General features: G+C 39.4%; 1 protein-coding gene across 2 annotated transcripts in view; it reads left to right on the forward strand.

Moving 5' to 3' along the window:
- The window catches only part of LOC140725402 (SH2/SH3 adapter protein NCK1-like), a 208872-nt gene that overhangs the window by 100839 nt on the left and 93441 nt on the right, over positions 1-14592 (forward strand). Inside the window, exon 3 of one of the 2 annotated variants that reach the window (XM_073040825.1) lies at positions 8533-8575. The exons of the other annotated variant lie outside the window; for it this stretch is intronic. The gene's annotated coding sequence lies outside the window, so the exon portion shown is untranslated. The remainder of the gene's footprint in view (positions 1-8532; positions 8576-14592) is intronic. 2 annotated transcript variants of the gene reach the window in all.

Here is a 14592-nt window from a genome sequence, read left to right on the forward strand (position 1 = left end):
TGAACTCATGGCAGATCTGACCATGGACTCAGCTCCATCTACCTGCCTTTTCCCTTAACCCTGCTGCTTCCCTGGGCAGCAAATTCCACAGATTCACTGTTCCCTCAAAAGCAGTTTCTTGTCATCTGTTCTAAATCCATCTGGGGCCTTGTCCCCTAGCTCTCGTCTCACCAATGGAAACAAATTTTCTGCCTCTATCTTATCTATCCCTTTCCTAATTCTGTTTCTGTAAGATTCCCCCATACTGTTTAGAGCAGTTTCACTGGTTGTACTGTCTGTTAGGGAGGAGCCTCTGTACATGATTGGAAAAAGCTGCAGAAGGTTGCAAATTCGGCCAGCTCCATCAGGACACTAGCCTCCCCAGCACTGAGGGCTATCTTCGAAAGGCGGTGCCACAAAAAGGTGGCATTTGTCATTAAGAACCCCCATCACCCAGGACATCTCTTATTACTGCCATTAGAGAGGAGGAACAGAAGCTTGATGACACACTCCATATTTTAAGAAAAGCTTCTTCTCTGACATCAGATTGCTGAATGCACAATGAACTAACCCATAAAACACCAGCTCCTATTCTTGCTCTTTTTGCACTACTTATTTAATAATTTTTAATATATGTTTCTCATTGTAATTTAGTGTTTTTATGTATTGAACTGTACTGTTGCCACAAAAGAAATAGAACATGTCAGAATTAATAAATCTGATTTTGATTTTTCTGAATTCCAGAGAGTATAATCCTAGGCGACTCAGTCTCTCCTTCCAGCTGCTGGAATGTGGAACTAAAAGCAAACTGCTGGAGGAACTAGTCATGCCAGGTAGCATCTGAGCAGGGAAATGGGTAGCCGGCCTTTTGATGAGGGGTCTCAACCTGAAATGTCAACTGGCCATTTTCCTCCCTTGGATGCTGCCTGATTGGGAGTTCCTCTAGCAGTTGGTTTACTGTAAATCAAAAGGACGTGCTAATTCAACCAATCTGATCTCACTTATTCAATAGTTATACCAGACATTGAATAATGCAATAAGTGCACTCCTTTAAATATGTAGGTCTTAAGTAATTAATCTGGTAATCCCGAAAATAATGTAGGATCCAAGGCAATGTTCTAAAGCCTCATTTCACCTATTAACCATTGTAGTTCCAATGTTCAATTTTCACAACCACAAAATGGAACAAATAAAAAGATAGTTAATTATAGCTATAGGATAAAACTTGAATAATGTGCATCATTTAACTGCTTTTCTCAGCAGCTCATTGAGCAAATGTGGAAATAGCCACAGATCTAATGTTTCAGGTTGAACTTTCATCTGAAACATTTAACTGCTTTCCTTTATCCATGGATGCCTACTGCCTTGCTGAGTGTTTCTGGTATTTTGTTATTTTGTCAGATTTCCAGAAAAACAGTTTTTGATTTAAAAATTTTGTGCATTATAGACATCAAAATTGTTTAAATTAAGAAACTGTGACTGCTGTGAAAATTGTCTATTTCTTCTCATATTTGTGTAATAAATCATTTCAACAATGGTTTGCAGTTTGTGCCTTACTTTCTGAGCTTTTCTTTAATGACTTGACATGCGTTGGCAATATAAGTGATAAATGTGATGCGTAAGTAAAATGGTCAAATTGTAAATTATTGAGAATCTCAGTCTAATGCATTTTATTAAAATAATTTGAAAAACCTATAGGCATATTGGAAGGTTCATCATCACAGTTCAGTCTTTCTATTGTAAATTGTATACATTGTGCCTTGCTTAACAGCTTTTGTGGTTGGAAAGATTGCAGCATTTAAATGTCCTTTTAACATAGTTTATTCTAAAACGTGAGTCTTAAATAGTTGCAACAATGCCATCTTTTCTCTGTTCAAACTTAATTGTATCATGCCCACAGTAGTGGGATAATTAATTAATTATTTCCCTTTCTCCGTTGAAACGACAGACTCGCATCTTGAGTCAAAATGTAGTCTTGTCCAAAAAAATTCTTGCCAATAAGCGTTTGTGTTTTGTATGAACAAGTGACATGGAAAATTTTATTCATCTAAGCTATAATGTGGTTTCCTGTCTTTTTTGTATGGTGACATGTAGTACACTGTTAGAGGTTTTCTTTCAATTTTCTGCAATTACATTCAGTCCCTGTTTGACAAGTTTTTCAGTTAACACAATGGCGTGACAGGTACTCAGTGTGATATGTGGAAAGGGTTGTCTGCTTTTCCATACTGCCACCAGTTTTCTCAACTTCCCAGAATATTCATGTAAAATGACTACTTTTAAAATTGTTGAGGAATCAGCTCATAAATCTGAGTGAGATTTCAGGGCTTAACGTGTCCTGACAAGGACAATTGAAAAAGATGGAATGATTAAGGAATCTCGGATGACTGATGTTATTGAAGGTTTGGAAAAAATTTGTAGGCGTATGACAGGTGAATCCCTTAAGGAATACAGAAATTGTAGGAGGGTGCTGGAGGGGAAAATGGTCCATGAAATACCATTGGCAGGCAAAATTAAGAAAAATCCCAGTTTTTCTAGAAGTATATTTAGAGCAAGAGAGTAGCTTGGGACTAAGGGTAGAGCCAGAAGATGTGGAGAGAGCCCTGAATGAGTACAACTTTCCCCTATTCTCAGAAGTGAATGTTAGTGAGTTAAATGATAAGCTGGTAGTCTGGAACATGTTGGTTTTCAGAAGGTTTGGGAGTTAGCTGAGGTGAATAAATCTCCAGGGGTGGATGAGATTTATCCCTGAATGGTATGGGGAAAGAGGGAGGAAATTGCTGGGGACCTGATGGGATTTTTTGCATCTGAGGTGTAGAAGACTGGAAGATAGCTAATATTGTTCCTTTTAAGAAAGGCAACAGAAATAAGCCAAGTATCGGCTGTATCTGAGTAACAAATGGGTTATGTTTTTTAGATGTTCATTAATTTTGTCTGTGAGGAAACACACAAAAAAAAAGTCTTGTATAGTAATCATACCATCATAGCATTGGGAAAATTGGCATCAAAAGCATGCAAGACTAATGCTAAATAATAATTTCTAGAATATAAAACAGGACAGCACAGTGCAGGCCCTTTGGCTCATGATGTTGTGCCAACCATTGAATCTACATCAAGATGTAATTCTTGCTCTCACACATCTTAAATGCCTCTACCAACATCCCTGGCAGTGCATTACTCTGCCTACTTTATCTCTGCCTCTTATAGACATCTATTGGGTGTCCTCTTGTCCTCCTCTTCTTCCAGGAGAAAAGCTTTAGCTTGCTCAACCTTTCCTTCAAAGATATTCTCCCTAATCTAGGAAGCATCCTGGTAATTCTTCTCTGCACCCTCTCTAAAGCTTCTACATCCTTACAGTTCTGAGGTGACCAGAACTGAACTCAGTACTCCAAATGTTGTCTGACAAGAGATTTCCAGATCTGCAACATTACCTTGTGGTACTTGAGCATGATCCTTTGACTTATGAAGGCCAGTCTACCTTGTGTCACCTCAACTACCCAAACAAATTGCAAGGCAGCTTTGAAGGATCTATGGACATTGGCTCCAAGATCCCTCAGTTCACCTACACTGCTAAGAATCCTGCCATTAACTTGTACTCGGTCTCCAAGTTTGATCTTCCAATTGTATCACTTCACACTTGTCCAGATTGAACTCCATCTGCCATTTCTCAGCCCAGTTCTGTGTCCTATCATTGCCCCGTTGTAATGACAACCTTCTATCCATAGCACAACTTTTGTATCATCTGTGAATTTACTAACCCTCCCTTCCACTTCTTCATTTAGGTCATTTATGAAAATCATAAAGAGCAAGGGACCCAAACAGATCCCTGCATAACACCACTGATCACTGACCTCGAGGCAGAATACTCTCTATCTACTACCAACCTCCAGGTTCCATGCGCATGCCAGTTCTGAATCTGTGCCTGGATCGCATGCCTCCTGACTTTCTGAATGAACCTATCATGAGGAACCTTGTCAAATGCCTTATTAAAATCCATTTACAGTGTAATGCTCCATCTTCAACAATTTTTTTCTGCCTCAAAAAGGATTCATTCAAACTCATAAGGCACAACCTGTCCATCAAAAAGCCATGCTGACCATCTCTAATCAAACTATGCTTCTAATGCTCATTGATGCTGTTTTTAAGAATCTTCTTCAATGATTTGCCCATTGCTGATGTAAGGCTCACTAGTCTGTAATTCCCAGGATTATCCTTATTACATTTCTTGAACAAATCAATAATATTTGCCACCTTTCTATCTTCTATTCTCCTGTGACCAATAAGGACACAAAGATCAAGACAAAGGTACAGCAATCCTTTTAATCCCTTCTTGTAATAACCTGCGGTACAAGTCCCAGGGACTTTTCTGCCCTATTGTTTTCCAAATTTTTCCAGCGCATTCTCTTTCTTAACTTTGATTTGTGCCAGTGTATTAGCCTGTTTTGTGCTGACCTCACATTAGTCAAGATTTCTCTCGCTGGTGAATATTAAAGCAAAGTATTTATAAATGCCCCCCACCACCACCATTGTATATAGTGACATGCTGAAGTTTGGGCACCCATGGACAAAATTTCTGTTACTGTGAGTAGTTAAGTGAGTAGAAGATGAACTGATCTCTAAAAGTTATAAAAAAGATGAAACATTCCTTTCAACATTTTAAGCAAGATCAGTGTGTTATTTTTGTTTTGTACAATTTTAGAGTGGGGGAGAAAAGGGAAGGAGCACCATGCAAAAGTTCAGGCAACCCCAAGAGATTTGAGCTCTGATAACTTTTACCAAGGTCTCAGACCTTAATTAGCTTGTCAGGGCTACGGCTTGTACACAGTCAATGTTGGGAAAGGCCAGGTGATGCAAATTTCAAAGCTTTATAAATACCCTGACTTCTTAAACCTTGTCCCAACAATCAGCAGCCATGGGCTCCTCTAAGCAGCTGCCTAACACTTTGGAAAATTAAAATAAATGATGCCCACAAAGCAGGAGAAGGCTATTAGAAGATAGCAAAGTGTTTTCAGGTAGCTGTTTCCTCAGTTCATAACGTAATTAAGAAATGGCAGTTAACAGGAACGGTAGAGGTCAAGTTGAGGTCTGGAAGACCAAGAAAACTTTCCGAGAGAACTGCTCGTAAGATTGCTAGAAAGACAAATCAAAACCCCTGTTTGACTGCAAAAGACCCTCAGGAAGATTTAGCAGACTCTGGAGTGGTGGTGCACTGCTCTACTGTGCTGTGACACCTGCACAAACGTGACCTTCATGGAAGAGTCATCAGAAGAAAACGTTTCCTGCATCCCCACCACAAAATTCAGCGTCAGAAGTTTGCAAAGGAACATCTAAACAAGCCTGATGCATTTTGGAAACAAGTCCTGTGGACTGATGAAGTTAAAATAGAACTTTCTGGTCTCAATGAGCAAAGGTATGTTTGGAGAAAAAAGGGTGCAGAATTTCATGAAAAGAACACCTCTCCAACTGCTAAGCACAGGGGTGGATCGATTATGCTTTGGGCTTGTGTTGCAGCCAGTGGCACGGGGCACATTTCACTGGTAGAAGGAAGAATGAATTCAATTAAATACCAGCAAATTCTGGAAGCAAACATCACACAGTCTGTTTAAAAAAAGAGCTGAAGATGAAAAGAGGATGGCTTTAACAACAGGATAATGATCCTAAACACACCTCAAAATCCACAATGGACTACGTCAAGAGGCGCAAGCTGAAGGTTTTGCCATGGCCCTCACAGTCCCCTGACCTAAACATCATCAAAAATGTGTGGATAGACCTCAAAAGAGCAGTGTATGCAAGACAGTCCAAGTATTTCACAGAACTAGAAGCCTTTTACAAGGAAGAATGGGCGAAAATCCCCCAAACGAGAATTGAAAGACTCTTGGCTGACCACAGCAAGCGTTTACATGCCAAAGGGGGTTTTACTAAATACTGACCATACAGGGTGCCCAAACTTTTGCTTCAAGGCCCTTTCCCTTTTTGTTATTTTGAAACTGTAAAAGATGGAAATAAAAAAGTAATCTTGCTAAAAATATTAAATGTGTCATCTTTAACTTTATGCCTTTTGGAAATCAGGTAATCTTTTACTCGCTTAGTTATTCACAGTAACAGAAATTTTGACTGGACTGCCCAAACTTCTGCATGCCACTGTATTACTGAATTTGATGTTAAGATAGCTTGTCTCCTATACAGTTGATTCTGGTTAATTGGGACATATCAGACCAGTACATTTTGTCCCAATTAAGTGACTACCTCAATTAGACGAAGTTTCATAGAAATGGCTGAAAAGGTATTTTTTCTTAAAAAAAAAAGGACAAATTATTTAACTGAGTAACAAATTGTGTTTGAATGAAATGCAGAACAAATTAGAACAGTACCATTGCTACAGTCTTGTAAAAACTATTCATTCCTTATAGTTATTGATGGAGAAATTCATCCTATGTACACTGTCATGTTCTTTTGACTGTAAATAACCAATATCATTGCAGAAAATAGATTGCCTTTGTACAATGCTTCAAATCGTCATTTTCTTTGTTAAATTCAAGATAATTGTTGATGTCTTCAAAGTCGTCGTAAACTTCCTAACTTGAAGTAGTGACATAGTTTCATTTCACTCCCGGCCATGTCTGACCTCTCCAAGCCTGAATGCTTGAAAGTGCAAGTGAACAAAGCAGTTCTGAATTGTCTTGCTGCTTATTTCTCACTAATTTATCTGTTATAAAAATCAATGACTTTTTGAAGACAAACCCACGCAATTGACAGTATTTTAAAATCGTTCGCTGGAAGCATGGCTGATGTAGAAACGCAAGTGCACACGACTGACGCTAGTTTGGCAACAGTCTTCTGTTGCAATCAAGTGGCATAGTGTCCAAAATAAACTAAAGGAATCCTGGCTATTTTCTTGGAGCAAAGGCATGCAGGTGATGGATGAATTTGGATGAGGAGGGAAAGTAGGAATATGTAGGATTTGGGGGTAAAGGGGATGATGTGAGAAGCTGAGTGGTGGAAGAGGCAAAGGGCTGTAGAACAAAGAATCTGATTGTAGAGGACAATAAAGGGAAGAAGGTGGGGAACCAGAGGGAGCAGGTGTAGATTGGTAGGCTGTTGAGAAGGGGTAAAGTGGCCAGAGGGATAAGCCCAAACAGAAGTTGAGGAGGAGGTACAGGGGACATGAGTTATCACCAGCAGTTGGAGAGACCTGTGATACCATCAAGCTGCAAATTACGAAGGTGCAATATAATGATCCTATAATCTATGTCTGGCTTCAATGTGGCAGTAGAAGAGGCTGTGGAGACTGTTAGAGCAAAGAATGTTGAGAGATTAAATAGAAAAGTTTAAAAAGGCATGATTGTTGTAGATTTGTTCAATATCAAATTATCTCCATTCATGGATAATTAAAATATTGGACCATAGACCTATAGTGATGGGAAAAGGTGTGACGAAACCTTTTTTGAAGCAGGTCCTAATCCAGAACACTCTGCCAATAGGAGTTATAAAAACAAGGCAATCAGAGTTTTAAATCGGAAACATTGGCTGTACCACAATGAAGGTCAAGGTAATAGAACTATTCTCATGCCTTAATATAAAGTAGCTTAAATGATTTTAAATGTTTCTTGCTAATCATCTGCTATTGGTAATGTCCCCGGTTAGCTCTCATATCGATTAGTAAATTATTGCATTATCCTTTTGCTTTATTACTGCAAATCCACACGGTATTTTAATATTAGAACACTTGGTACAATTCAGTATTTACTTTTGGAAATAAAGGTGAGATCAGTGTCTTGATTATGAATGGTAGCAACATTTGAAGTTGAAAAATCCGTTCTGGCACTGCCAGAAACCTCAGGGCTGCACTGTCAGTATTATTGAAGTTAAGTGTTATGTAAATACTGTCAGATAGTATTAAGTGTTTAATCAATGCTGCTTGAAGCTTACTGGAATGCTTTTGTGATGTTCCACAATCGACAACTTTGGGCGTTATCTACCTTTTTGTTTTTGCAATGTTGTACTTCCTACTTTTGAAGTGACTGTTTACCAGTTTCAAGAACAACTGCTTCCCTTCCACTATTCAGTTCTTCAATCAATTAGTAGTACCCTAATTATGACAGTTCGGCAATGTTAGTGGTGTGTTAGTTACAGTAAGGCGAAAGTTAAATACAACATCCAGGTCAGGATGACTGTGGTGGCGTGTAGTCAAACCCAGACAAGGGGGTCTTTTGAAGTGAGATTGCTAGAGCCAGTTTTGCTTACTACAGACAGATGACGGTGGCATGCTGTAATCAACCGAGATTGTTCTAGAAGAACATGGCTTCCCTTTCCACAGCAAGGGGTGCTGAAGACAAATGAAATGGGAAAAACAGAAGGCTGTGAAATAACACCCAGGGACAATTGCTTTACTGACTTTAATGTGTCACTGGTTGTCAGCTTGTCGTTTCTATAGGCTTTTATCTCTATTGTGAATGGTGATTGATTAGCAAACATGTCCAGATTGCCAAATGGCCAACATCCGTAACTGATAAGCCAATTCTGTATAAAAATAGCAATTTTCTGTTAATATTTCAGAACAGTGTGGGTAACGGGCGCATGCTGTTCTCCTTGGGCACAGGTAAATAAAATAAGCTTGAATCGTAAGAGTGTGTCTGTTCTGGGCCCAGTTATTTTAATTATTTTATTCTTGTGATGTAAGCACTTTGTCTTCAGCTTTTTGAATCTAATTATTTTTTGTTAAATATTGTGTATAATTTGTGTAATTGGTTTGCCTTAATGCTGCATTGAATGACCTGAAATCACACACTTAGTGATTCAGGAACAGCTTCTTTCTCTCTGCTATCTGATTTCTGAATGGACATTGAACCCATGAACGCCATCTCACTTTTTTCATTATTTCTGTTTCTGCGCTATCTTTAATTTAACTATTTGATATACACATATACTTTAAGTATTTATCTTTCTATCTTTGTTATATTGCTTTATTCTGCTGCAGCAAAGTTAACAAATTTTGCGACATATGCTGGTGGTATTAATTCTGATTCTGCTAATGATGCCATGCGCCTGTGATCCTGCTGTAAGATGATTTCTCATTGTGTTTGTGCATGTGACAAATTCAACTTTGAGTTATTCTTCTGGAGGCACATCTGTGCATTGTAGCTTACAAAGAGGATTGCTAATTAAAGAATTTCAGGATAATTTATACTTGTTGGGTAAGAACATAAACAGCCAATGCAGGGGTTTGGGGGAGAAAGCAACTGTCTCGAATGATTGCCAGAACAGGAAGGTGCTAAAAGACAAACTTTGAGTACGTATATGAAGTTACTGTCGTCATGCTACTGCATTTATAAAGTTGTGCTACCTAGCTTGAGCTGGACATGCAGCAGTTGTTCAATTGTCAGCATTTTTAAAAAAAGTTACTTAACAAAGACTTGAGCCTAATTCAATATCCTCTGCATTTGCCCACCTGGTCAACACCCATGGTTGTACTGAACTCCAAATTTCAGCGCCCCCCCCCCCATGTCAAACAGAATTACTTCTTCCTGCTTTCTTATTTACACATAGGCACAGCCTCTCAATGTTGGAGATGAGTTTAAGGTTTAAGTAACTAAACTGCCTCGAGTTAATCCTGCTGGTTTGTTGAAATACCACATCATCATTAGACAGGAAAAACTACCAGTTTCAGATCCGGCAAAAGCATCCTGTACAAAACCAGTGAGACTATTGCTGAATTCAAAGCTGTAACAAGTAGCCGTTGTGAAATTATGTAAGACAATTGTTCTAAACCTCTGATTTGCTTGAATTCTATCTACACAACACAATGAAATCCGATAATCTGAGAGGTTACAAAGTTATTTCATGAATCTTTATACTGGTTCTTTAAATATTAATCCTGACCTGAATTAAACATTGAATTGTCATGGTCCAGTCTTGTGCTTACATTTCTTATTCTTACAATAACCCTCTGTATATCCCAGATTTGATTGCAGGTAACTTTACCAACCAGACTTCAAACATTCTTTATCATTAATGTTTTTTCCACTTGAGCCATTGTAAGTGAATTGAACACAAGCAGGACTCAAAACCGAAGCACCTGCTTCCAGACACTGAATTACTGTTAATTTGTGGTAGTCCAATGCTAAACTGCCTGTAATTCATAAGTACTTAAATTTGAATATCAACTTTGCTATTTTTAGCTCCAGATCCCTGGCTGTTACCAAACCGTGCCACCTTCTGATATAAAGTAAATAGTTTAAGAGGGAAAAGTTGATCTTCTGGCTGTCTCTGTGAAATAATGGAAATATTGTCAAAAGCACATGAAAGTTGTATAGGGAGGAATAAAGAAAAGTTCATACTTGAAGGGAACGACAGATTAAAATCCACATGCTGTTGAGTGTAGCAATATTCCGCTGTGAGTTGAGATTAACTCTTAATCTATTTAATTTCTGCATCATCATTTATCTAATTCCACCAATGCCGCCACCAGCACTTGCAGTCAGTTAAGGAGTGACATTGAATTTTCATGGAAAAATGGAAGTGTCTTTTCACAGTAATCATAAGCAAAAAAAAAGGTCAGGAATAGCCAACATTTGAGCCACCAAGTGGCCATTTAGGGAAGCTGTCAGTTTTCTTGCTGAAGTTGTCCAGATGGCCAATATTTTACTGCTAAAAGTGATTGAGCAGATAGTTCTGCAAGTTCTAAGTTGAAGATACCAGAAATAGTAGCACAAGTACAAAAATGATGCGCATCCATATTTGGTTGTTTGAAAATTGACCTTGCAGTAATTTGTTCAAAATTGCACTGTTGCATTTCAGAACTACTTATTAATTAGTAGCCAATTTTAATATCCTAGCCTTTCGACTCCCATGAAAAAGAAAACGATAGAAAGCATTCCTAATGGTATAAAATGGTTGTTTTACATTGGCCCTTCCCTTGCCAAATGTACTGTCCTGCCATATTGGCTAGGGTCCTTCTTTAGGTGTCCATTAAGTGTAGAATAATGTATTGCATTGCTCACTTAATTTATTTTTTTAAAATAAAATTGGTGTGTGCCATCCCCTGACATGTGATTGAATGAGTCATTAATTCCTCCTGCCACAGACAGCTGCTTTCTTTCAGCAGTGCTGTCTAAAGCCTCAACCTTGCCTTAGATTGCTGTTTACTTGTGACTATTTTGCAAATTCTGGCCTCTGCCATCAGAACCTGGATGTTTTGTTGAGGGCATGGCCAATCCTCTTGCCCTGACTCCTGCCAGACATCCTGTGCAGAATGGGCATCCATGCTGCCACCAGCGATAATACTTGTCAGACCTTTTTGGCTCGAGCAGCATTTCCACTGCCAGTGCTGCTCGGATAGGAGTACATCTTTTACTGTGTGTCCACTCTTGTGCTTGAGCGCTTCATCTTGTTTCACTTTTACTGATGAGGGATCATCTCTTGCCATCATTTAGCCAAAAAGAAATTAGAAGCAGGTGCTAGAAAACGTAGCATAAGAGTGCCGTAGCTGTTTCAAGTTGCAGGACCTCGTCAAAAAAACCAATTATCAGACATAAAGATATAACTTGTTGGAAATACACACCTCAGTTGAGTAAAAGAACAAATGATGGTTCCAATATGGTTTCCAACAGTCTCATTTTGAAGGGAAATTGTTTTTTGTTTCACATTCTATTGATATGTAACAGTATGATTGCTTTATGATTTTCCTCTCACACAAAAGAAGTCCTGGGCCAGGAATCTAATGAGTAGAATTTGTGGTTGAAATCTGGGACCAGAAAACATTCTGTAGGAGCAAGATTAGGACTTATTTGAGTCTGCTCCACCATCCAATCATGTATAATTTATTAACCCTATGAACTCCATTCTCCTACCTTCAATCCATTACCTTTGACGTGACGCCCTTACTGATAACTTTAAATATACCCAATGACTTGGCGTCCACAGCCATCTGTGGCATTGAATTCAACAGATTCAGCATTTTCTGGCTAAAGAAATTCCTCCTCATCTGTTCGAAAGGGACATCCTTCTTTTCTGAGGCTGTACCCTCTGGTCCTTAACTCTCCCATGAAAGGAAATATCCTCCCCATGTCTATTCTATCTAGGCCTTTCAATATTTGATAGGTTTCATTGAGATCCCACCACCAACCCCCCGCCCCCCCACACTTCTAAACTCCAGCGAGTACAGGCTCAGAGCCAAACACCGGACATACTTTTCATTCTTGGGATCATTTTCTTGAATCTCCTCTGGACCCTCTCCAATGCCAGCACGTCCTTTCTTAGGTAAAGGGCCCAAAATTGCTCACAATACTTCAAGTGTGGTCTGACCAATGCCTTATAGCAAAGCAAGGTCTCTTGGGGGGGGGGGGGGGTGATGGAGTGGCAAAAAGAAAATAAAACCAGCGTGAGTTGAGGAAAGAAGCAGATAAATTTAAAAGAGCTGTAATTGCCATGGGGATCTCTATTGCCTGTATTGCTCTTTCTAAAATAGGACTCCAATACACTGTAGAACTGAGTCATGGACAGATTCAATCATTCAGGAATGCTTGAGAAAATCACTTGGCCTGTCCCCAAACAACAGTCCTATGATTTTTATCCCTGCTGTCCTTTACTTTCTTTGTCTTCGTTTTCAGATCAATGAAATATTAATATCGACAACTCCGTTTGTTCTGGATGTATTGCCTCTGTGTGTTACTTAGCCAGTGTCTTAAAAAAATTATTCTTGTGTAAGCTTTCAATGTCACTTCACAAATCCTCATGCTTTTCTGTAATGGCTACAGCTTGGGAGGCAGCTGTTGGCTGAAGTTCGGATAGATAGCCTTGAATACTCTACGTACCGAGGACCTGTTCTTGGCATTAGTCCAGGTTATGAATAACTGGAGTCATAGGTCAGGGTGCTTTGGCTATCTTTTAAATTCCCATATTAATAATGATGATTAAAGTGATTACATGTTCTTTCCAATCTGCGACCCAAATCCAATTAATCTGCAGTTTTTAAAAAATATTCAACGGATTTAACTTTGCTATGTTGTAGAGTACTACTTCAGACCTGGAAGAGTTTTCAAGATGTATTAATTATGTGTTTCTCAAAAGTGGTTTTCATGTGTTTCCACAGCGTTGCACTGTGTCCGGGTCAATAAAACTCTCAGTGCTGCCCGTGTCTAACAGGCAGCTAGTCCTGTGCCCCTCCACCAGGATGTCCATCATTGACCTTGCAAGCTGGTGTGGGGCGCTTTGGTCGAGGGTTACGGTGGCCAGAGTTGAGCTGGCTTGGTGCCCGGTAAACACCGGTGGGTCGGGGGCGGGGCATGCAGACGCCGACAAAGATGGCCGCCCACATCCGGGCATGCAAGATGGCGGCCCCCATGTCTCACACGCCTGGGCACATAATATGCACGTTGCTAAGGTCTTTTTGAAAAAAGAACATGAAATGTATATTTTTTAAAAAATGCCAGAAGTAGCTTTTGGTAGTTTTTAAACAGAATAGTATACTAAAACTGGACTTGCTTGATTCCTGTGGGACCCTGCTCAATTTAGCACATTTGGAAATGCTCTTTTGACTGAAGGTATTTAACAAACAGACTCCCTTTGGCAGCTGGGCAGCAGCAACACAAATTGACACATCACGGAGGAAGGAAGTGTGCATTATGCCTCCTGTGTTTTAGTTAAGTGGTGCAGCTGAAAATGTTGGACACGGTGAGGTTAATTGCACAAGGAAGGACCAGACAATTTTGTTTTTGCCCACAAATGATTGATAACGCTCTGATTCTGGATTAAATTGCTGTTATGTGTGAATTGAGCATGCAAGTAGGATCTTAATGAATCCAGTTCCCAGGCTGCAGCTTTTTTACTCAACAGTGGATGGGAAAGAATGTTTATTCTTGCTTCTGAGGTCCTTTGTAATGTTATCTGTTAAGTACAATATTAGGTGAAACAACAATGTTCAAATGGTAGGTAGAGGGATTGGGAAGGCTTAGAAAGTTTTAGGCCAAATGCTGGCAAATGGGGTAAGCTTGGTTGAGGCATCTTGGCCAAAGTCCAAAGGGCCCATGCTATGTTGGTTCATTCATTGAACCAGAAGATTACAGGGGAGATGGGGACCATTATGTCTATTTTACATTTTTTGGTATACAGTGTGGAATCGGCCCTTCTGGCTCTTTGAGCCTCACCACCCAGCAATCCCCCGATTTAACCCTGGCCTAATCACTAGCAATTTACAATGACCAATTAACCTACTAGCCAGTACATCTTTGTGCTGTGGGAGAAAACTGAAGCACCCAGAGGAAACTTATGTGGTCAAGGGAAGAACTCCTTACAGACAATGGCAGGAATAGAATCAAGAGTAGCTGGTATTGTAAAGCGTGGTGTTAACCACTACACTACTGAGCTGCCACCACTCCATTAACATTTCTAATAATGTAACTAATTATCAAGCGTAAATGGTGTGATATGCAGTATACCAATGGTCACATGTGCTGCCAGTTGATGGGAACTTTATGCGTATCTTATGAGTGTTTAAACATAATAAAACAAAAATCCCTCTCAATTTGTAACTTTAGAGTCTGTTTCAACAACAAAAGGATTAGACTTTGTTAGAAAACTTGTCTGGTTACCCTACTTATACTTGTAATGTGGTGGGTA

The sequence above is a fragment of the Hemitrygon akajei genome, chromosome 3, assembly GCF_048418815.1.
Source record: "Hemitrygon akajei chromosome 3, sHemAka1.3, whole genome shotgun sequence".
In the NCBI taxonomy this organism is placed as follows: Eukaryota; Metazoa; Chordata; class Chondrichthyes; order Myliobatiformes; family Dasyatidae; genus Hemitrygon; species Hemitrygon akajei.